Raw genomic sequence first — 22,242 nt, forward strand, 5'->3', positions numbered from 1 at the left:
GAAACGCGTTATTGAAAGAAGTTATTTATCCAAGTGTTATAAATACATAATACATGCATTATAAATATTATAATTGTAATATTATATTATAATTACAAGTTCAGTCTGTACTTCAATGCACAGCATATGATTAATGAATTACAGTGCTACTAAACTGAATATTCTCTCAGTTCATCACAATTACATAATAAATCAAATGTATTTATATAGCCCTTCTTACATCAGCTGATATATCAAAGTGCTGTACAGAAACCCAGCCTAAAACCCCACACAGCAAGCAATGCAGGTGCAGAAGCACGGTGGCTAGGAAAACTCCCTAGAAAGGCCAAAACCTAGGAAGAAACCTAGAGAGGAACCAGGCGATGAGGGGTGGCCAGTCCTCTTCTGGCTGTGCCGGGTGGAGATTATAACACTACATGGCCAAGATGTTCAAATGTTCATAAATGACCAGCATGGTCAAATAATAGTAATCACAGTGAACAGGTCAGGGTTCCATAGCCGCAGGCAGAACAGTTGAAACTGGAGCAGCAGCACGGCCAGGTGGACTGGGGACAACAAGGAGTCATCATGCCAGGTAGTCCTGAGGCATGGTCCTAGGGCTCAGGTCCTCCGAGAAAGAAAGAAAGAATTAGAGAGAGCATACTTAAATTCACACAGGACACCGGATAAGACAGGAGAAATAATCCAGATATAACAGACTGACCCTAGCCCCCCGACACCTAAACTACTGCAGCATAAATACTGGAGGCTGAGACAGGAGGGGTCAGGAGACACTGTGGCCCCATCCGATGATACCGCCGAACAGGGCCAAACAGGCAGCATATAACCCCACACACTTTGCCAAAGCACAGCACCCACACCACTAGATGGATATCTTCAACCACCAACTTACCATCCTGAGACAAGGCCGAGTATAGCCCACAAAAATCTCCGCCATCGCACAACCCAAGGGGGGGGCGCCAACCCAGACAGGAAGACCATGTCAGTGACTCAACCCACTCAAGTGATGCACCCCTCCTAGGGACAGCATGGAAGAGCACCAGTAAGCCAGTGACTCGGCCCCTGTAATAGGGTTAGAGGCAGACAATCCCAGTGGAGAGAGGGGAACCGGCTAGGCAGAGACAGCAAGGGCAGTTCGTTGCTCCAGTGCCTTTCCGTTCACCTTCACACTCCTGGGCCAGACTACACTCAATCATAGGACCTACTGAAGAGATGAGTCTTCAATAAAGACTTAAAGGTTGAGACCGAGTCTGCGTCTCTCACATGGGTAGGCAGACCATTCCATAAAAATGGAGCTCTACAGGAGAAAGCCCTGCCTCCAGCTGTTTGCTTAGAAATTCTAGGGACAATTAGGAGGCCTGCGTCTTGTGACCGTAGCGTACGTGTAGGTATGTACGGCAGGACCAAATCGTAAAGATAGGTAGGAGCAAGCCCATGTAATGCTTTGTAGGTTAGCAGTAAAACCTTGAAATCAGCCCTTGCCTTAACAGGAAGCCAGTGTAGGGAGGCTAGCACTGGAGTAATATGATCAATTTTTAGGGTTCTAGTCAAGATTCTAGCAGCCGTATTTAGCACTAACTGAAGTTTATTTATTGCTTTATCCGGGTAGCCGGAAAGTAGAGCATTGCAGTAATCTAACCTAGAAGTAACAAAAGCATGGATGAATTTTTCTGCATCAATTTTGGACAGAAAATGTCTGATTTCTGCAATGTTACGCAGATGGAAAAAAGCTGTCCTTGAAACAATCTTGATATGTGTTAGGTATGCGTAAATGGCTGTAAGGGAGCAGGAGAGCAGATATTGGGTAGCAAATGGAGCCTTTTATTTAGGTGAACCAAAAACACACGGCACAACGAACACGAAATACAATACGGGTTGACATAACCCAGCGCAACCAGTCTAACGTGCGCATACATGAAGCAATAAACAATCCCACACAAAGACATGGGGGAACAGAGGGTTAAGTACACAACAAGTGATTGAGGGGAATGAAACCAGGTGTGAGGAAAACAAGACAAAACAAATGGAAAATGAAAAGTGGATCGATGATGGCTAGAAGACCGGCAACGCCGACTGCCGAGTGCCACCCGAACAAGGAGAGGACCCGACTTCGGCAGAAGTCGTGACAATATGTTCGTCAAAAGAGAGATCAGGGTCCAGAGTAACGCCAAAGGTCCTTCACAGTTTTATTTGAGACGACTGTACAACCATCTAGATTAATTGTCAGATTCAACAGAAGATCTCTTTGTTTCGTGGGACCTAGAACAAGCATCTCTGTTTTGTCCAAGTTTAAAAGTAGAAAGTACAGCTGTGTGTCATCCGCATAGCAGTGAAAGTTAACATTATGTTTTCGAATGACATCCCCAAGTGGTAAAATATATAGTGAAAACAATAGTGGTCCTAAAACGGAAGCTTGAGGAACACCGGAATTTACAGTTGATTTGTCAGAGTACAAACTATTCACAGAGACAAACTGATATCTATCCGACAGATAAGATCGAAACCAGGCCAGAACTTGTCCGTGTTGACCAATTTGGATTTCCAATCTCTCCAAAAGAATGTGGTGATCGATGGTATCAAAAGCAGCACTAAGGTCTAGGAGCACGAGGACAGATGCAGAGCCTCGGTCTGATGCCATTAAAAGGTAATTTACCACCTTCACAAGTGCAGTCTCAGTGCTATGATGGGGTCTAAAACCAGACTGAAGCATTTCGTATACATTGTTTGTCTTCAGGAAGGCAGTGAGTTGCTGCGCAACAGCTTTTTCAATTTTTTTTGAGAGGAATGGGAGATTCGATATAGGCCGATAGTTTTTTATATTTTCTGGGTCAAGGTTTGGCTTTTCAAGAGAGGCTTTATTACAGCCACTTTAGTGAGTTTGGTACTGTCACGTCCTGACCCTTCCAAGATGTGATTTTCTATGGTAGAGTAGGTCAGGGCGTGACAGGGGGTGTTTTGTGTTTTTCTATGTTTTCTATTTCTACGTTTAGGTTATGGTTTTTCTATTTCTATGTTTTTTTTGGGGGGGTTGATCTCCAATTGGAGGCAGCTGGTCCTCGTTACCTCTGATTGGAGATCATATTTAAGTAGGGGTTTTTCTTCCTGGGTTTTGTAGGTGATTATAATTTTTGAGTAGTGTGTTTTCCTCTTTGCGTCACGGTTTGTTGTTTCTGTGTATTCAAGTATTTAGTGTATTGCAATTAGTTTCACTGGTAAATAAAATATGTGGAACTACGAACACGCTGCATTTTGGTCCGATCCTTTGAACAGCCGTGACAGGTACACATCCGGTGGATAGAGAGCCATTTATTATGTTCAACATAGGAGGGCCAAGCACAGGAAGCAGCTCTTTCAGTAGTTTAGTTGGAATAGGATCCAGTGTGCAGCTTGAAGGTTTAAAGACCATGATTATTTTCATCATTGTGTCAAGAGATATAGTACTAAAACACTTTAGTGTCTCCCTTGATCCTAGGTCCTGGCAGGGTTGTGCAGACTCAGGACAACTGAGCTTTGGAGGAATACACAGATTTAAAGAAGAGTCCATAATTTGCTATGTAATGATCATGATCTTTTCCTCAAAGAATTTCATGAATTTATTACTGCTGAAGTGAAAGCCATCCTCTCTTGGGGAATGCTGCTTTTTAGTTAGCTTTGAGACAGTATCAAAAATAAATTTTGGATTGTTCTTATTTTCCTCAATTAGGTTGGAAAAATAGGATGATCGACCAGCTGTGAGGGCTCTTCGATACTGCACGGTAATGTCTTTCCAAACTAGTCAGAAGACTTCCAGTTTGGTGTGGCGCCATTTCCGTTCCAATTTTCTGGAAGCTTGCTTCAGAGCTCTGTTATTTTCTGTATACCAGGGAGCTAGTTTCTTATGACAAATGTTTTTAGTTTTTAGGGGTGCAACTGCATCTAGGGTATTGTGCAAGGTTAAATTGAGTTCCTCAGTTAGGTCGTTAACTGATTTTTGTCCTCTGACGTCCTTGGGTAGGCAGAGGGAGTCTGGAAGGGCATCAAGGAATCTTTGGGTTGTCTGAGAATTTATAGCATGACTTTTGATGCTCCTTGGTTGGGGAATGAGCAGATTATTTGTGGCGAATGCAAACGTAATAAAATGGTGGTCCGATAGTCCAGGATTATGAGGAAAAACATTAAGATCCACAACATTTATTCCATGGGTGTCACGTCCTGACCAGTAAAAGTGGTCATTTGTCATTGTAGTATGGTCAGGGCGTGGCAGGGGGTGGTGTTTTTGTGTGTTTTGGGGTTGGTTTGTTTAGAGGGGATTGGTTCTAGTTTTCATTTTCTATGTGTGGCCGAGTACGTTGTTTTCGGTGTAGCCTATGTGCCTTATGGAACTGTTTCGTCGTTTGTTTATTTTGTTTGAGTGTCCTCTCTAAATAAAGTAAGAAGATGAGCACTATACCCGCTACGCCTTGGTCTACTCATTTCGATACATATGACAGAACCACCCACCGAAAGAAGACCAAGCAGCGGGGTAAGGAGCAGGAGAAGTATTTGGAGTCGTGGACGTGGGAGGAGATTTTAGACGGGAAAGGACCCTGGAGGCAGGCTGGGGAGTATCGTCGACCGAAGGAGGAACTGGAGGCAGCGAAGGCAGAGCGGCGCTACTATGAGGCGCTGTATAAGCCAAGAGGCAAGTGCGAGAGGCACACGGGCTTACCGTGGGGAACGGGTGATGAGGAGAGCACAGAGCTATGCGGAAATGCGCACGGTATCGCCCATACGCACGCACAGTCCGGTGCGGTCAGTACGGGCTCCGCAGCGTTGCCGGGCGAGAGTTGGCCGGCAGCCAGGAGAAGTGTGCCGGCGCAGCGCATCTGGCCACCAGTACGTCTCCTCGGTCCAGCTTACCCTGCACCTACTCTACGCACGGCAGCCCTCACTCTCCAGCACAGCCCAGTTTTCCCTGTGCCAGCGCTCCGCCCGTGCCGGGCTACAGTGACCATTCAGCCAGGATGGGGTGTGCCAGCCCTGAGCTCCAGACCGCTGGTGCGCCTCCACGGCCCAGTGTGCCCCGTGCCTGCTCTGCGCACCCAGTCTCCTGTAAGTCAGTCCGGGGAGACCGGTCCCAACTCCATGCAGGAGGCCTCCAGCGACGCTCCTCAGCCCGGAGCCTCCAGTGACGCTCCTCAGCCCGGAGCCTCCAGCGACGCTCCCCAGTCAGGAGCCTCCAGCAACGCTCCTCAGCCCGGAGCCTGCAGCGACGCTCCTCAGCCCGGAGCCTCCAGCGACGCTCCTCAGCCCGGAGCCTCCAGAGACACCTCTCAGCCCGGGGCCTCCAGCGACGCCTCTCAGCCCGGGGCCTCCAGCGATGCCTCCCAGTCCGGAGCCTCCAGCGACGCCTCCCAGTCCGGAGCCTCCGGCGGTGGTCTGCAACCCGGAGCCTTCGGCGGTGGTCTGCGGCCCAGAGCCTTCGGCGGTGGTCAGCGGCCCAGGGCCTTCGGCGGTGGTCAGCGGCCCAGGGCCTTCGGCAGTGGTCTGCAGCCAGGAGCCTTCAGCAGTGGTCTGCAGCCAAGAGCCTTCGGCAGTGGTCTGCAGCCAGCAGCCTTCAGCGGTGGTCTGCAGCCAGGGGCCTTCGGCGGTGGTCTGCAGCCAAGAGCCTTCGGCGGTGGTCTGCAGCCCAGAGTCTTCAGAACGGGAGCTACGCCCAGAGCCAGAGCCACCTCCGTAGTGGGAGGATTGGCGAAGGGGGGGGTGTAGCACAGGAACCGTCATTGACGGTGGCCACCCTCCCTTCCCTCCCTTTAGGTTTGGGGTTGTTTTTGTGGTTTTTTTTGTTTTGAGGTGCAGTCGGGGTCTGCACCTTTGGGGGTGGGGTACTGTCACGTCCTGACCAGTAAATTTGTCATTGTAGTATGGTCAGGGCGTGGCAGGGTGTGTTGTTTTTGTGTGTTTTGTGGTTGGTTTGTTTAGAGGGGATTGGCTCTAGTTTTCATTTTCTATGTTCATTTTCTATGTGTGGCCGAGTATGGTTTCCAATCAGAGGCAGGTGTCTTTCGTTGTCTCTGATTGGAAGCCATACTTAGGCAGCCTGTTTTTTCCTTTGGGTTTGTGGGTGGTTGTTTTCGGTATTGCCTATGTGCCTTACGGAACTGTTTCGTCATTTGCTTATTTTGTTTGAGTGTTCTCTCTAAATAAAGCAAGAAGATGAGCACTATACCCGCTGCGCCTTGGTCTGTCCCTTACGACGCCTATAACAATGGGACAAAACTAGGTCCAGAGTATGACTTTTGCAGTGAGTAGGTCCGGAGACATGTTGGACAAAACCACTGAGTCGATGATGTCTCCGAAAGCCTTTTGGAGTGGCTCTGTGAACTTTTCCATGTGAATATCAAAGTCACCAAAAATTTGAATATTATCTGCTATGACTACAAGGTCCGAGAGGAATTCAGGGAACTCAGTGAGGAACGCTGTATATGGCCCAGGAGGCCTGGGCCATATACAGCTATAAAAAGTGGTTGAGTAGGCTGCATAGATTTCATGACTAGAAGCTCAAAAGACGAAAACGTTGTTGTTTTTTTTGCAAATTGAAATTTGCTATCGTAAATGTTAGCAACACCTCCTCCTTTGCGGGATGCATGGGGGATATGGTCACTAGTGTAACCAGGAGGTGAGGCCTCATTTAACACAGTAAATTCATCAGGCTTAAGCCATGTTTCAGTCAGGCCAATCACATCAAGATTATGATCAGTGATTAGTTCAATGACTATAACTGCCTTGGAAGTGAGGGATCTAACATTAAGTAGCCCTATTTTGAGATGTGAGGTATCACGATCTCTTTCAATAATGGCAGGAATGGAGGAGGTCTTTATTCTAGTGAGATTGCTAAGGCGAACACCGCCATGTTTAGTTTTGCCCAACCTAGGTCGAGGCACAGACACGGTCTCAATGGGAATAGCTGAGCTGACTACACTGACTGTGCTAGTGGCAGACTCCACTAAGTTGGCAGGCTGGCTAACAGCCTACTGCCTGGCCTGCACCCTTATTTCATTGTGGAGCTAGGGGAGTTAAAGCCCTGTCTATGTTCGTAGATGAGATGAGAGCACCCCTCCAGCTAGGATGGAGTCCGTCACTCCTCAACAGGCCAGGCTTGGTCCTGTTTGTGGGTGAGTCCCAGAAAGAGGGCCAATTATCTACAAATTCTATCTTTTGGGAGGGGCAGAAAACAGTTTTCAACCAGCGATTGAGTTGTGAGACTCTGCTGTAGAGGTCATCACATCCTCCTAACTGGGAGGGGGACAGAGACAATTACTCGATGCCGACGATGCCTCTCTCTTATCGAAACACAGCTACAGATGAGACATATGGAGAGAGAGAGAGAGCATGATTAAGCCTTGTGTTTCTTTTATTCTAGCACTGTCAGTCATCATAATCGTCAGGAGGTGAAATGCAAAACTGACCTTGGATCATTAACTCTGGGACTACTACATCTCTATATTTTAAATAATACTTCCTGTTGACCCAACCAAGTGACCTCTCACGTCTGATCATGTTGTGCACTCTATGTAGCCAGTTCAGATGCGAGAGGGGTTCACCGACACAGCTGATATACAGTGCTGAAATATCACATTTACATAAGAATTCAGACCCTTTACTAAATACTTTGTTGAAGCACGTTTGGCAGTGATTACAGCCTCGAGTCTTCTTGGGTATGACGCTACAAGCTTGGCACACCTGTATTTGGGGAGTTTCTCCCATTCTTCTCTGCAGATCCTCTCAAGATCTGTCAAATTGGATGCGGAGAGTTGCTGCACAGCTATTTTCAGGTCTCTCCAGAGATGATCAATCGAGTTCAAGTCCGGGCTCTGGCTGGGCCACTCAAGCACATTCAGAGACTTGTCCCGAAGCCAATCCTGCGTTGTCTTGGCTGTGTGCTTAGGGTCGTTGTCCTGTTGGAAGGTGAACCTTCGCCCCAGTCTGAGGTCCCGAGCGCTCTGGATCAGGTTTTCATCAAGGATCTCTCTGTACTTTGCTCCATTCATATTTCCCTTGATCCTGTCTAGTCTCCCAGTTCCTGCCGCTGAAAAACATCCCCACAGCATGATGCTGCCACCACCATGCTTCACCGTAGAGATGGTGCCAGGTTTCCAACAGGCATGACGCTTGGGATTCAGGCCAAAGAGTTTAATTTTGATTTCATCCGACCAGATAATATTGTTTGTCATGGTCTGAGAGTCTTGAGATGCGGTTTAGAGCGTATTACTATTTACCTGTGAATATATTCATTAAACGGGGAATGGATTAAACTATTTACCCGTTTAATAAACAGACCTTCATACATAGTTGCTATGCTGAATTCTTGACGCACAATCGAATGTGCTGCTAGCACACCTACAAGCGAGCCACTCTGGGCGGCCGGACCAGCACGCAGTAATTTACTGCATAATAATGTACATGAGCCGTAAACCCAATGCGTTTTAATGGGCATAATATGCCGACCTAAGCTTGTCGCCTGCATTCCTGCCATGGGACAATGACTCGCATTGTTAGGGTGGAGACATGAGCATCTCCTCATTATATACAGATCTCTGTTTTCAGCCACTTGCAAATTAAACGGTTGCACAGTGTACGGTTTGGATGCTGGCTTCCCCTAAAGTAAATTGATGTTTCGCCAACATTTTTCAATTACTCCTTTCTAAATTAAATTATTCTAAATACTTTACCAGAGAGCTGTACTTAGCCACAGAGGATCATTAGCTTATTTAAAAAAAAATTGCTGTGGATTGTTTCAAAAAGTGCCTAGGCCTATGCCTATTTGGGAAGCCAGCAATTTGGGCAGCGCGCATGGCTGTAGGCCTAACTGATTATTGAGTTAAGGCTGTCAGTGAAAAGCATCTCAAATGTGTGAAGATAATGTGTCTTGAGTATAATTTTAAATGTTGAGACAAGAAGAAGGGGAGGGGTGTGTGGCAAAGATAAGGGCATCTCTCTCCCGAAACCATGCACTCAGCTCTCCAGAATGTGCTCTGCTGTCTCCTGCCAATTCTTGCACATTCATTGTTTCATTGTGAGAATTGTTTCCCCTTTGATTCTTTATTTTTTATAAATTCCCCATTACATATGTAACCAGTAGGCCTAGTAAATGTACCATTAATCCCTGTCATTTGGTTATATACATTTCTCTTAATGCATGTATTACTCATTTACCATTCTCATTCTTGGAGTTCACAACCTGCTACACTTGTGAGAAATACATTTTGGTTTATTTCATAACCAGTGTTCCCTGAAAGGAATGTCGGCACTGAACAAATGTCAGGTCTGCTGAGTGCAAACTTTTACATTGTGAAGATTCTGTTCAACTTCTGGCACATGTTTATTGTGAACACTGAGGCTGTACCCGCTTTAAGTTACAGTTATAACAGTGGCCAAGTAGGCTACTGCGGCCATTTGATCATAATGTAGGCCTATCAGAGTGGCCTACCATCAAAAACAATGGAGAAAATGCATCCCATAACATTTTAACATGGAAATAGCTGTTCTATCATTCAGCCTACAGTAGCAGTCAATGTGTGGTGTTCAGTGTAGGCCTACATTCCGTGAGACTTGACATTAACCTCTTGACGTTCGCCTAGTATAGGGGGCGCCACAGCGATTTTTGAAAAGAATTCGTGCCCATTTTCAAGGGCCTCCTACTCAAACTCAGAAGCTAGGATATGCATATAAATAATATATGTGGATAGAAAACACCCTAAAGTTTCAAAAACAGTTTGAATGGTGTCTGTGAGTATAACAGAACTCATATGGCTGTCAAAACCCCGAGACAGATCGTAACCGGATGTGGAATTCTGAATTGCGGACTCAACTTCAGCGCTGTGCCTATAAATCACACTGTGAGCTATGGTTCATTGAGCACTTCCTATTGCTTCCACAAGATGTCCCCAGTCTTTACAAAGTGGTTTGGGTCTCCTACTGTGAAAACTGGCTGAAAGAGAGGCTGTGGAACGCAGTGACATGGGGAGGGCCATCACCATTATGACGCCGGCTCCCCTGGCTACCCCCACCTTTCGAAACGTTTTCAAAGACAATGGAACCGCCCCGATTGAATGCTATTGGATCTGCGGTTGAAAAAGGCCCTAGAGATTTATGTTATACAACATTTGACATGTTTGAACGAACCTAAATAAATAAAAAAATCCATTTTGGTAAGAGAGGTAGCCCGCGCGCGACGGTACTTTGGTGCAGCCTTCAGAACGTGCTAACAAGAAGACATAAAGGATTAATTTTTTCGAACGAAAATACATTTGTTGTGGACCTGGGATTCCTAGAAGTGCCTTCTGATGAAGACAATCAAAGGTAAGGGATTTTTGACAATAGTATACAAGACTATATTTGATATGCGATTGTTCCAAGATGGCGCTGACCTGTAACGTTAGCCTATTTTTCTGAGTATCGCATCCCCTTTCATCGCAAAGTATGATTACCCAGTAAAGTTATTTTTAAATCTGGCACTGCAGGTGCTTTGAAGAGATGTTAATCTTTAAATCTTAGATTGACAATATTACATTTTAAAAATGTTTTCGAATAGTAATTTAGTAAATTGTAGCGCTGTTTCACCTGACGCATTTGAGGAAAAATAGTTAGTCAACGTCACGCGCTGATGTAAAATGCTGTTTTTATATATAAATATGAACTTTATCGAACAAAAGAATGCATGTATTGTGTAACATGATGTCCTAGGAGTGTCATATGATGAAGATTGTCAGTGCTGCATTTAGCTGTTTTTTGGTTATTTGTGATGCATGTGGTTGGTCGGAAAATGGCTATGTGAATACTTTTACGATGTACTCCTCTAACATAATCTAATGTTGTGCTTTTGCTGTAAAGCCTTTTTGAAATCGGACAACATGGGTCGATTCAGGAGAGGTGTATCTATAAAACGATATAATATAGTCCTATATTTGAAAAAAAATTATATGACATTTTGTTATGCAAATGGCGATAGGATTTTTCGCTGGATGTCCGTCCCGCATACCAGGGGTTAACCTGTTTATCCAATTGTCCTTCAGACAAGGTGATTGAAAATGTGCTGTTTGATGCAAGAAACCACTTTACAAAATCAAGTTAATTATTATTCCCATACCATTATTACAGAGAATCAGAGGAATTATGCTACCCTCTGCTTATTGGCTACTTCGCTTATTCAAGCTTGTTTCAATATACAACACTGCCTCTTTAAGACAGAAAAAAAGCTCTTTACCTTTTCAAAGATGGTAAGAAATGCACACATTTTGTGCTCTTGTAGGAAGCAACCACTCACCCATTGCTGACTAGAAATTAGCTATAACTGGGCTACTAACTAATTTATTAGAAAATAATGTGAACACGTGCACACGTGGCTACTAGCAGCTCTCACCTTGATCTCAAACAAGCGCATCTACTCCCAACCACTCATGATGTAAACACAGTCCATTTCAAAGGAATGGCACAGATCCATAAATGGCAACAGTCTATTTGCATATAGGGATACTGCAGCTCTGATTGGTTATGCCGCACTGGTCTGTAGAGTACAGGCTGAGCCTGTCAATGAGCCTGTCAATGCAATAGAAGCCTGCAAGAAAATCTCTTGCATAGTTTGTTTTGCATACTAAATCTTGCATAGTTCGTTTTGTTTTGGTATGTTGCATTGAAAGTGGCTAACATTGGCAATTAGAGGGAAACGTTGACAGTGTTAATTAGAAAGTTAAATCTCAAGCTTCTCTGTGGCAGTCCAGGGGAGATGAGCGCCCGGGCACACTCGCAGCTTAGAGGGAACATTGTTCATAACCATCATTTAGGCGTTTTGTAAATGTTATCATTGTCTTTTGTTTGGAGGGCTCCACGTGAGCAATGAGCATGTGTGTTGTTTCTCTGTTCTGATAATGTTGAGGGAGCGCGTGCACCTGAGCACACCAACCAGCTGAGTTGATACAATGTTGCACTTCACTAGAGATAGCTCAGCTTCTTCACCTGCGGGATCGTCTGAGACCAGCCACCCAAACAGCTGATGAAACTGTGGGTTTGCACAACCTTAGAATTTCTGTACAAACTCTCAGGGAAGCTCATCTGCATGCTAGTCGTCCTTACCAGGGTCTTGACCTGACTGCAGTTTGGCGTCGTAATCCGACTTCAGTGGGCAAATGCTCACCTTCAATGGCTACTGGCATGCTGGAGAAGTGTGCTCTTCATGGATAAATCCCTGTTTCAACTGTACATGGCAGACATCATGTATGGCGTTGTGTGGGTGAGCGGTTTGCTGTTGTCAACATTGTGAACAGAGTGCCCCATGGTAGAGGTGGGGTTACGGTATGGGCAGGCATAAGCTACAGACAATGAACACAACTGCATTTTATCGATAGCAACTTGAATGCACAGAGATACCGTGACGAGATCCTGAGGCTCGTTATCATGCCATTAATTCACCGCCATCACCTCATGTTTCAGCATGATAACGCATGGCCATGTCGCAAGGATCTGAACACAATTCCTGGAAGCTGAAAACATCCCAGGTCTTCCATGGCTTGTATACTCACTAGACATGTCGCTACCCACTGAGCATGTTTGGGATGCTCTGGATCAACATGTACAACAGCGCGTTCCAGTTCCCGCCAATATCCAGCAACTCCGCACAGCTATTGAAGATGAGTGGGAAACCATTTCACAGGCCACAATCAACAGCCTTATCAACTCTATGCAAAGGAGATATGTCACGCTGCATGAGGCAAATGGTCACAATACTGACTGGTTTTCTGATCCACGCCCCTACCTTTTAAGGTATCTGTGACCAACAGATGCATGTCTGTATTCCCAGACATGTGAAATCCATAGATTAGGGCCTAATGAATTAATTTGAATTGACTGATTTCCTTATATGAACTGTAACTCAGTAAAAATGTTGAAATTGTTGCATGTTAAATTTATAATTATGTTCATTGTAGATTGAAGCATTCGTTCTGATGATTTATGACATTCTGGCGAGCAAAAACTTATTTAGACCTCTAGGGCAACAAGTAGACCAACAGAAGAGAATCTGCATGTATCTAATTATAGACAAGTTGATTAACAAAACGTCAAATTATAAGCATAAACATATGCCTATCTAAAAAGGCCGGTCAAAAAATGGTTCTGCCATCTGACTGTACAGCACAATATCTATATTTCTGGGTTAGGGTTGGGTGCGGGCCTCAGATTTTCACTTTAGGGGGGTAGCGGATGGATTATTAGCAATTGCAGGCGTGTCCGGTAAACAAACATCTGACCCACGCATCACTACTGGGTACACATCAAACACTTACTGTCTAATAACAGTTATGGATCATGGCAGGACATGTTAGGATTCAGTGTTAGACTCTGCTGGCCGCTGTGGAATACATCACCGGGTCACTAATTCTATACTGAACAAACATAAACATAATTTTTATTAATTAATTAGGCCCTAATCTATGGATTTCACATGACTGGGAATGCAGATATGCATCTGTTGGTCACAGAAACCTATATAAAAAAAAAATTAAAAGGGGCGTAGAACAGAAAACCAGTCGGTATCTGGTGTGGCCACCATTTGCCTCATGCAGCGCAACATCTCCTTTGCATAGAGGTGATAAGGCTGTTGATTGTGGCCTGTGGAATGCTGTCCCACTCCTCTTCAATGGCTGTGCAAAGTTGCTGGATCATTTTTCTATATACACACTACCGTTCAAAAGTTTGGGGTCACTTAGAAATATCCGTGTTTTTGAAAGAAAAGCAAGTTTTTTGGTCCATTAAAATAACATGAAATTGATCAGAAATACAGTGTAGACATTTAATGTTGTAAATGACTATTGTAGCTGGAATATCTACACAGGAGTACAGAGGCCCATTATCAGCAACCATCACTTCTGTGTTCCAATGGCACGCTGTGTTAGCTAATCCAAGTTTATCATTTTAAAAGGCTAATTGATCATTAGAAAACCCTTTTGCAACTATGTTAGCACAGCTGAAAACTGTTGTTCTGATTAAAGCAATAAAACTGGCCTTCTTTAGAAGAGTTGAGTATCTGGAGCATCAGCATTTGTGGGTTTGATTACAGGCTCAAAATGGCCAGAAGGAAAGTACTTTCTTCTGAAACTCATCAGTCTATTCTTGTTCTGAGAAATGAAGGCTATTCCATGCGAGAAATTGCCAAGAAACTGAAGATCTTGTAAACGCTGTGTACTACTCCCTTCACAGAACAGCACAAACTGGCTCTAAACAGAATCGAAAGAGGAGTGGGAGGCCCTGGTGTACAACTGAGCAAGAGTACAAGTACATTAGTGTCTCTAGTTTGAGAAACAGACACCTCACAAGTCCTCAATTGGCAGCTTCATTAACCTGTTGGGGGTAGGGGGCAGTATTGACATGGCCGGATAAAAAACGTACCGGATTTAATCTGGTTACTACTCCTGCCCAGTAACTAGAATATGCATATAATTATTGGCTTTGGATAGAAAACACCCTAAAGTTTCTAAAACTGTTTGAATGGTGTCTGTGAGTATAACAGAACTCATATGGCAGGCAAAAACCTGAGAAGATTCCTTACAGGAAGTGCCCTCTCTGACAAGATCTTGTTCTTCTTGTCTCTGTTTATTGAAGACTGAGGATCTTTGCTGTAACGTGACACTTCCTATGGCTCCCATAGGCTCTCAGAGCCCGGGAAAAAGCTGAATGATATCGAGGCAGCCCCAGGCTGAAACACATTTACGCTTTTGGCAAGTGGCCGATCAGAGGACAATGGGCTTAGGCGCGTGCACGAGTCGACCCCGTGCTTTATTTTCTTTCCTCTTTTTACCTAAACGCAGATTCCCGGTCGGAATATTATCGCTTTTTTACGAGAAAAATGGCATAAAAATTGATTTTAAACAGCGGTTGACATGCTTCGAAGTACGGTAATGGAATATTTATAAAATGCGCCGTGCTCGTCACCCTTCTTTACCCTTTCGGATAGTGTCTTGAACGCACGAACAAAACGCCGCTGTTTGGATATAACAATGGATTATTTGGGACCAAACCAACATTTGTTATTGAAGTAGAAGTCCTGGGAGTGCATTCTGACGAAGAACACCAAAGTTAATAACATTTTTCTTATAGTAAATCTGACTTTGGTGAGTGCTAAACTTGCTGGGTGTCTAAATAGTTAGCCCTGTGATGCCGGGCTATCTACTGAGAATATTGCAAAATGTGCTTTCACCGAAAAGCTATTTTAAAATCGGACATATCAAGTGCATAGAGGAGTTCTGTATCTATAATTCTTAAAATAATTGTTATGCTTTTTGTGAATGTTTATCGTGAGTAATTTAGTAATTTTTTTGTAAATTCACCGGAAGTTTGCAGAAACCTATATAAAAAAAAAATTAAAAGGGGCGTAGAACAGAAAACCAGTCGGTATCTGGTGTGCTAGTTCTGAACGTCACATGCTAATGTAAAAAGCTGGTTTTTGATATAAATATGAACTTGATTGAACAAAACATGCATGTATTGTATAACATAATGTCCTAGGTGTGTCATCTGATGAAGATCATCAAAGGTTAGTGCTGCATTTAGCTGTCTTCTGGGTTTTTGTGACATTATATGCTAGCTTGAAAAATGGGTGTCTGATTATTTCTGGCTGGGTACTCTGCTGACATAATCTAATGTTTTGCTTTCGTTGTAAAGCCTTTTTGAAATCGGACAGTGTGGTTAGATTAACGAGAGTCTTGTCTTTAAAATGGTGTAAAATAGTCATATGTTTGAGAAATTGAAGTAATAGCATTTCTAAGGTATTTGAATAACGCGCCACAGGATTCCACTGGCTGTTACGTAGGTGGGACGATTTCGTCCCACTGGCCCTAGAGAAGTTAACACTTTTTTGGTTACTACATGATTCTATATGTGTTATTTCATAGTTGTGATGTCTTCACTATTATTATACAATGTAGAAAATAGTAAAATAAAGAAAAACCCTTGAATGAGTAGGTCTGTCCAAACTTTTGACTGGTACTTTATATGTTTGGTTCAATGGAAAACATAAAAATAGGTTAATAGTTAATGCATATTTATAACAGGTGTTATAAATCAGTTATCATATTTCATCCTTGTTAAAAGCTTAACTAGAACTGACTTGCTCTCATTAATTCTTTCTAGTCTGTGTATATCACATCTATGCACTTTGTTGTTGTGTGTGTGCTATATTTGGCATGTGATTTGTGGCTAGAAAGGGTAAATCTATTTGGATGGTTTTTTTGCTCACACAATGACCCCTCGGAGATAGAGCTGACTGTAGAGAGAGAGAAATTATCTGATAAGTGAGATTTGATAGGGAGAATCATTGGACCCAATGTGATTAGGCGGGTCAGTAATTAAATAAAGAGGATTGTGTAAGGATTTGCCGGTGCGTCATGGACTTGGCTCCATGTCCTGGTAAGACCTAGACAGAAGCCATCAGCATATCTTGCGAGTACAAGCATAGAGAGTAGCCTGAGGAGCCTTAGAGTAAAGACGGATTACTACTGTACCTAGAAATGATAACTTCCTCTCTATAAGAAGTAGAATATTATTAATATGTACAGGACAGGATACAGAACCATGCATTCTTTACAGTGAGGGAAAAAAGTATTTGATCCCCTGCTGATTTTGTACGTTTTCCCACTGACAAAGATATGATCAGTCTACAATTTTAATGGTAGGTTTATTTGAACAGTGAGAGACAGAATAACAACAAAAAAATCCAGAAAAACGCATGTCAAAAATGTTATAAAATGATTTGCCCTCTTAAAGGGAGTGTTCCTAATCTCAGCTTGTTACCTGTATAAAAGACACCTGTCCACAGAAGCAATCAATCAATCAGATTCCAAACTCTCCACCATGGCCAAGACCAAAGAGCTCTCCAAGGATGTCAGGGACAAGATTGTAGACCTACACAAGGCTGGAATGGGCTACAAGACCATCGCCATGCAGCTTGGTGAGAAGGTGACAACAGTTGGTGCGATTATTCGCAAATGGAAGAAACACAAAAGAACTGCAGCTGGGACCATAGTCACCAAGAAAACAATTGGTAACACACTACGCCGTGAAGGACTGAAATCCTGCAGCGCCTGCAAGGTCCCCCTGCTCAAGAATGCACATATACATGCCCATCTGAAGTTTGCCAATGAACATCTGAATTATTCAGAGGACAACTGGGTGAAGTGTTGTGGTCAGATGAGACCAAAATGGAGCTCTTTGGCATCAACTCAACTCGCCGTGTTTGGAGGAGGAGGAATACTTCCTATGACCCCAAGAACACCATCCCCATCGTCAAACATGGAGGTGGAAACATTATGCTTTGGGGGTGTTTTTCTGCTAAGGGGACAGGACTACTTCACCTTATAAAAGGGATGATGGACAGGGCTATGTACCGTCCAATCTTGGGTGAGAACCTCCTTCCCTCAGCCAGGGCATTGAAAATGGGTCGTGGATGGGTATTCCAGCATGACAATGACCCAAAACACACGGCCAAGGCAACAAAGGAGTGGCTCAAGAAGAAGCACATTAAGGTCCTGGAGTGGCCTCGCCAGTCTCCAGAACTTAATCCCATAGAGAATCTGTGGAGGGAGCTGAAGGTTCGAGTTGCCAAACGCCAGCCTCGAAACCTTAATGACTTGGAGAAGATCTGCAAAGAGGAGTGGGACAAAATCCCTCCTGAGATGTGTGCAAACCTGGTGGCCAACTACAAGAAACGTCTGACCTCTGTGATTGCCAACAAGGGTTTTGCCACCAAGTACTAAGTCATGTTTTGCAGAGAGGGTCAAATACTTATTTCCCTCATTAAAATGCAAATCATTTTATAACATTTTTGACATGCGTTTTTTTCTGGATTTTTTGTTGTTATTCTGTCTCTCACTGTTCAAATAAACCTACCATTAAAATTATAGACTGATAATTTCTTTGTCAATGGGCAAATGTACAAAATCAGCAGGGGATCAAATACTTTTTTCCCTCACTGTACATACCTAGCCATCACTGTGAAGATGTCATCCTAAATAAAGTCATAACATAATAACAATATATGTAAATAAGCAGACACTTGTCATGCGTGCAGAATTGTTTTCATATGAATGGCATCGTGAATCGAACCCACAATCCTGACATTGCAAGCACGATGCTCTACCAACTGTCTTGAGGTATCAAAAGGAAGATGTCTATAGACAGGCCTTATTAACTCTTGATGTTGAATTGGAATTGAATTAGACATGGAATTATTATTTTCAAATGGTGAGTTAAATACACAGTTCAAGGAGAACATTTGAATTTCACTTAATTTACTGATGTGTTTTGTTCAAGCCACTACAAATGCTCCCTTGTCTTCTGACCAGGGCATAGCGTTGTTTACAGTAGTGTTTCAAGACACACTCTGAAATATCCAAAGATGTACCATGAAATGTCCTAACGCACAGGCTTTGTAGTCAAATCCGTTTTCCGATTCCAAACCCAGCTGTGGTGTGCGTTTCCAAAATGCTCTATTTTCATGTCATCTGACCATTGCACCGCCTGGAGTTTGAGAAACTTGGATTGGAACCGGTGCTAAGTTCAGATGACATAAAAATAGAGCTCTTTGGAAACGCACACCACTAGTGGGTTTGGCGTTGAAAAACAGAAGCATACAGTATGCAGAAAAGTACCTCATACCTTTGGTCAAATATGGTGGTGGATCTTTGATGTGATGGGGCTATTTTACTTCCACTGTTCCTGGAGGTTCAACAATGTGAACTTCACCAAGTACCTGGACATTATAGCCAAAAACCTGGTTGCTTCTGCCAGGAGGCTGAAACTTGGCCACAAGTGGATCTTCCAGCAAGACAATAACCCCAAGCACTAATCAAAATCCACAAAGAAATGGTTAATTGACCACAACATCAACATTTTGCAATAGTCATCTCAGTCTCCCGACTTGAACCCCAATGAAAACCTGTGGTTTGAATTGAGGAGGGCAGTCCATAAGAGCAGACAAAGGATATCAAGGATCTGGAAAGATTATATATGGAAGAATGATCTAAGATCCCTCCCAAAGTGTTCTCCGGTCTCATTTTTTTTTAAATGTAATTCTCAGTGTCATTATCCTCGCAAGGGGAGGGTACTCGAGTATTGAAACATGGGGTGCCAATAATATTGATCCCTATCGTTCTGAGATTTAAAAAAGTACATGTTAAACAAAGTATCTTTCTCTGAGCAATTGTATTAGTATAAAATAATATAATTTCCAGATTTTTTTTGGAGCATACAACATAGCTCAGTTTTTGCATTATTCATTTTATACAGTCTTTTTTGCTCTTCTTTATCAAGGGTGCCAATAACTATTGACCTGACTGTATATGAAAAGACACAATCACATTCTGAGCTTTCAAGAAAATACTTAGGCCTTGGCTACATCCCATATGGCACACATGTATTTCCTACATAGTGCACTACTTTTGACCAGAGCCCTATGGGGTTCTGGTCACTACATAGGGAATAGGGTAACATTTGGGACACACCCCTACAGTACAGTCCAGTCCGCTAGTCTAATTGAGACCTACGAGAGCTCTTTTGTTACATAAAATAGCAGTGATTACTCCCTTTCTTCTCCTCCCTGCTCTCAACAATGGCCTCTACGTTCCCCCTCCATTTCTGATCATGGAGCCTTTAATAGCCAGCACCAATTACTAGATACTCCATCAGCTCTCCTGTCACATGTTCAGGAGGGGTCTGTAAAGATCTTATGACATAGTCCTGAACACATATTACAAATCATGTTAACCCTTGTTCCAAGAATGAATAATAAGGCCATTCTAAGAATCTCACACATCATAAACTATACTGAACAAAAATATAAACGCAACATGCAACAATTTAAAAGATTTTACTGAGTTACAGTTCATAGACGAAAATCTGTCAATTTAAATAAATCCATTAGGCCCTAATCTATGGATTTCACATGACTGGGCAGGGCCACAGCCATGGGTGGGCCCAGCCAATCAGAGTTATTTTTTCCCCACGAAAGAGATTTATTAAAGACAGAAATACTCCTCAGCACCCCCCCTAAGACGATCCCACAGGTTGAGAGGCCGGATGAAGTGGTCTTGGGCTGACGTGGTTACACGTGGTCTGCGGTTGTGAGGCCGGTTGGATGTGCTGCCAAATTTGTACTGCCAAATTCTCTAAAACAAAAATAAAAAACATTTTCCATTAACTAACTTAAAATACATTAACATAGTTTTTTTCTAGTAACAGATAAGGGAGTTTTGTTCCCCCTCTCGGAAACAATCAGAAATGATTAAATTACAACCAGAATGAGACAGGGCTACGCAGAAAGATTCATGGTAGAGAAATTAACATTTAATTATCTGGCAACGGCTCTGTTGGACATTCCTGCAGTCAACATGCCAATTGCACGCTCCCTCAAAACTTGAGACGTCTGTGGCATTGTATTGTGTGACAATACTGCACATTTTAGAGTGGCCTTTTATTGTCCCCAGCACAACATGCACCTGTGTAATCATATTGCTGTTTAATCAGCTTCTTGATATGCCACACCTGTCAGGTGGATGGATTATCTTGGCAAAGAAGAAATGCTCACTAACAGGGATGTAAGCAAATTTGTGCCCAAAAAATTGAGAGAAAGGAGCTTTTCTTTGCATTTGTCAAATTTCTGGGATCTTTTATTTCAGCTCATGAAAAATGGGAACAACACTTTACATGTTGCGATTATAGATTGTTCATTATACTTTACACTTTATCCATGGATCAGTGATCTCTTCTCATCATACTGTGCATGGTATACAGGGACCTGCCAAACCAGCCTGCCGAACCAGTCTCTCCCCTTCCCTACCAACCGCAAGCACCCTCATGGGATATATGGGTGTGTGAGGCTGTCAGCTCCCTGTCCCATGGCCTTAGCAGTAGCAGCACCAAGCCTGTCTGGGCTTGTCTGGATGAGGATGGATCCCCTTAGCAGTGATGAAAGACCTTCCTCTGGGCTTTACAACCCGCACTTGAACAGCATCTTTAAACACCTTTACTGAAGACTCACAGCTGGTGCCAGAGCCCCAACTCCCCAGTCTGGGTGTGCATCCCAAAATGGCACACTATTCCCTTTGTAGTGCACTTCTTAGGACCAGGGCTTATATGGCCCTGGTCAAAAGTAGAGCACTGTATAGGGAATAGGGTGCCATTTGGGACTTAACTTGTGTGTGCCTTGCATAGTTACTGTACTGTGTCTATGTCGGTACTGTAGCCAACTTCTCCAGTGTCATACTAACTGACTTACTGACCCTCCCCCCAATTATAATTGTTATCAATATTATCATTATGTTGTTATTCTTATTTACTTACCTTTTAAGAACCCCACAGGTGCTCTGACACTCCCAGCCCACTTTGCTAGATACCATGGGAGTCATCACTGATGCTCACAGCTTGACGATGGATAATTTAACCAAGGTCTTTGTCTGCTCTGTTCTCCTTCCTCTAGCTTTTCTTTACATCAGCAGACTACTAATACATGCACCATTACAGTTTTTCTCAATTGTGTAAAAACATTTTTTTTAAACAGTGTTGTCGATTTTCCAAACAGAATCCACAAGATGGTACTTGCCTACAGAGCAGCAAGAAAAACGGAACTTCCCTACCTTCAGGATATGCTCAGACCCTACACCCCAACCTGAGTACTGTGTTCTGCCACCTTTGGTCCTTTGGCCCTCCCACCCCTACGAGAGGGCAGCTCCCACTAAGCCCAGTCAAATCTCTTGTCTCTCCTGGAACCCCAATGGTTGAACCAGCTTCCGCCTGAAGCAAGGACAGCAGAGTCCCTGCCCATCTTCCAAAAACATCTGAAACCCTACCTCTTCAAAGAGTGTCTTAAATAATCCCACAGCACCCCCCATCCTCACCTCCCCCCCAAAAAATGTATTAAGTTAACACTTGACTTTTTCAGCACCTACTAGCACTGAATTTGCTGATAGCTACTTCATTGAGGAAGAATATACTTACTATGGCTGAGATATGTGCTTGTCCCTCCTAGCTCTCTTAGGATGAATGCACTTACTGTAAGTCGCTCTGGATAAGAGCATCTGCTACAACTAAAATGTAAATGTAAACATTTAAGACAGAACTCTGTGGCTTTTTGCAAAACAGTACATGTGTTTTCAAAATGAATTTGCTTTCACGAAACAAATACATTCATCAAAACTATACTGTCAAAATAGCAAATACATTAATCAAAAGAACACGACT

The sequence above is a fragment of the Salmo salar genome, chromosome 04 (genome assembly GCF_965601325.2).
Source record: "Salmo salar chromosome 04, fSalSal1, whole genome shotgun sequence".
NCBI lineage: Eukaryota > Metazoa > Chordata > Actinopteri > Salmoniformes > Salmonidae > Salmo > Salmo salar.